We start from the raw sequence: 3,339 nt of genomic DNA, 5'->3' as shown, positions 1-3,339 counted from the left end.
GTTTTAATTACTCGTGTGTCTGGGAGTTTCAGAACAACTGATAACAACTAGTGACTGTTATGGGATACTATGTGGATCTTTGGTATCTGGTTAGGGGGGGCTGAGAGATAAAGAGGAAGGAGAAAGAAGCTGAAGGACGGCTGGGAGACAAGACTTGAAGAGGATGTTCTATAAACTTGGCATGGTGCCCAGTAAGTACAAAGGGGGAGAGGAAGACTACGAGCCTTCAGCATGAAAGACCCCTAGAGACCCCCAGAAGAGACCCCAAAGGAGACTGCGCATGCTCCAGTAGGAGGGACTGCACCCCGGAAGCTAATTTTAATAATCTGTTTTTTTTTAGAAGTAGTAATGAATATGTATTAGTCTAGGAGCATAAAAATCAGCTGCTTGATGTAACTGGTGTGCGTCCTGGTGGAGCGGAGACTCCCGGTGCACCCAGCGCTGTTTGCTTACCTCTATTCCTTTATATTCTTTCAATAAATCCTATTTTTTTTATTTAATCCTAATTTGAATCCTGAGCCATTTATAACATGTATTTTAACAAATTATTTGCTGAAAAGTATCTTTGGTAGTTTATACATAGTTCAAAGCAACATTAGGAGAGGTTCTGTCCTTCCTGCCAGAGGATGTCAAGCACGGTAAAGCCACAGAGAGGAACACTGTGAGAGGAAGGTGGAATGAAGATGAGTGTGATCTTCAAGGAGGACCCACTGATGATGGAGAGGCGCATACACACATAGTCTGTAAAGTCTTGCATGCAAACTGTGTCAACCAAAGACCAGTGACATTCTGTAACTCCCTGTTTGGGTGAGTTGTTCAGCCATGATCAAATCATGCTTTCCCCCATGCCTACAGGGAGACAGGTACTCTTTTTGTCATATTGTCTATGGGTGCAACTCCAGCTGCTAAGAGCTCAGCAAACAGTAGTCATCCTAAGCATTTGCCCAGCTTTCCTGCCTTTCCTAGTTTGTGACTATGTGATTTGCCTCCCTGTGCCCCTAGAAGATATGGGAAATGCTGGAGTGATGGATCCTTTCTGTATGCTCTGCTTACTACTGGCATAGTTTCAAGCCTCCCTGATTGCCCACTAAGAACAACATTTAAAGCCACAGATCATGTCAACCACAAATTTATTTCACTTCCCAAACTGCACTATCCTTGAAGTGCATGAAGACATGCACAATTTTTCATATTCTGTCTTTTGTGACAGTACTACCCTACCTGTAGAATATGAATAGATTTTATGGGTTTTGATATAAATGGGTTACATTCTATGTATTTTTAGATCTTCAAAAAAGAACACGTAAAAAGTGTGGCTTTACAAGGACTTCGTTAAAGAAATCAAGGATGTAATATTAGAGAGTCAGGGACAATTCTGGCCTCAGGTCTTTCCACTTCTCTGCCTGCTGATCAACATCTTAGCTTGAGAGGTGGCAACAGAAATCAGCTGAGCCAAACCAAATAATAGTCTAAAGCTGTTTATAATAATAAAAGATACTTTCTGGAGGCTTTATCATGTCCAAATATCCTCTCTTATCCCATGTTTCATCACATGACCACTCAAAACAAGCAGCCTAAGATGTCTTTATGATATGTAAATAGATTTTTTTAGGGAATATTTAACACTGTATATATAATAATTTATACCTCTTAAAATTCCAAATGATGCTAACAAATTGATGAAAATGATTACACCTTTCAGTGACACAGTCTGATGGATGTTTTGACTGGCCTCAGGCTGGGGATAGGATGGGTGGAAACTACCACTGGCATGTGACTGGATTTTCATAGGAGACACTCTGATCCTCATATGACAAAATAATCCTGAAAAAAAATATATATATTCATTTAGAGTGAAAAAAAAAAAAAAAAAAAAAAAAAAAGTTCATAATCAGGGCTCACCTTTAGATCACCCTTTTGTCTCTTGAACTGCAAGAAGTAGGCACGTACACAAGCACAAATAATACAATCAGCAGAGAACCACTTAGCCTCTGGGGACAGGCAGTCACTAGTGTCTGTAGGGATTAAAAAAAGAATTCTCCAGGGAGAAGAATTTGCTTAGGCTTCCTCTGTTTTTTCATTTATTTTTAACAACCCCAGGTGGGGCAATGACCATTATCTTCCCTTTCAGGAAATAACGACCAAGGTAGGACCCAAGCTTCAGAAACCGAAAAAGGGCTAACCCTTATTTAAGCTCTACCTGACAATGCGTTGTTACAGCTAAGTGGATTCAGAAAGCCTCTGGTTAGAACGGTCTCATAAAAAACATGAAGTCAATTCAGGTGAATACCCATCAGTAGTTTGCTACACATTCTGCAGACTCGGTGCAAACAGACATCCAGACTTCTGCTTAAGACTAGCCTGGCTGAATAGCCAACTTGACAAAGGGTACTGAAATATACAAAAATAAGATTCTATATAATGGAAGAAAACAACTGGAAATATTATATATTAATTCCATTTTAGGGATTCTATACTTTTTATAAATATTATTTTGTTGTTGTTTGAAAGGAGCAGATAGTTGATAATTACTGCTTCACGCCAACTGCAGAAGCAAATAAAGGAGGTAATAAGTAAAACCCGTTGAGACTACGAGGTATTTAACGTTGCGTAGTTAACTAATGCCTTGCTCCACAGAAAGCAGACTTTAAGGCAACAAAAACCCACGGAAGGCGGCGACTGGAGAAGCGAGGACCCGCAGGCACAGCAGCTCAGCTCCGCTCCCGTCGGAGCGCTCCGGGGCATGGCGCCGTCCGTGAGGCCGCGCTGCCCCCTGCCGGCAAAGAGCGCTAAAAAAAAATCTGCCAAGGATAATATTTGGAAAGTCTATTAATAAATACAAGAGAGGATAAGTCCAGAATACGTTTCTTGAAGCTGCTTTCCATCTCTGGTCTTTCGAAACTTTTTAAAAACAAAACAAAACAAACACTCACACACACACACACACACACACAAATCATAATATATTTTTTTAAATGCACCAATTTTTTAAATCTCTGTTTGGTTTTGTGCAAGCACAATGAAAGGGGAACACGTTCATTAGCGCCAGGGAGACTCTCAGAGTTTCTCAGTCTTTATAAATGGCATACACACAGACATTCCCAAGCTGACCCACAACAGGTGGCCTATGTATAAGCTAGTGAAACAGTTCACTGGCTGCAAAACCAGTGAGCCTATTTCTTGTGTGCACAGCTGGGATGGGGTGGAGGATTGAACATACCCTGTATATTTCTGTGCCTGCATATCTCTGCAGTAACACCTCCTACTTCTGCTGCTTTCTCCCTGGCCTTGTGCAGCACATGGCAATATGCCTACAGCCCGTAAGAGAGAGCTTTTAAA

At 41.0% G+C, this 3,339-nt stretch overlaps 1 long non-coding RNA gene across 1 annotated transcript; it reads right to left on the bottom strand.

Moving 5' to 3' along the window:
* Positions 1 to 1,113: 1,113 nt before the first annotated feature.
* LOC311436284 lies at positions 1,114 to 2,748 on the bottom strand. The gene is made up of 4 exons (XR_014692720.1): positions 2,668 to 2,748; positions 2,201 to 2,391; positions 1,903 to 2,015; positions 1,114 to 1,824 (listed from the first exon to the last, which is right to left on the bottom strand). It is a non-coding gene; the product is annotated as an uncharacterized lncRNA (long non-coding RNA).
* Between the last annotated feature and the right edge of the window lie 591 nt (positions 2,749 to 3,339).

The sequence above is a fragment of the Aythya ferina genome (assembly GCF_964211825.1).
Source record: "Aythya ferina genome assembly, chromosome: 4".
Lineage (NCBI taxonomy): Eukaryota > Metazoa > Chordata > Aves > Anseriformes > Anatidae > Aythya > Aythya ferina.
This window is presented reverse-complemented; position numbering and strand designations above follow the sequence as displayed.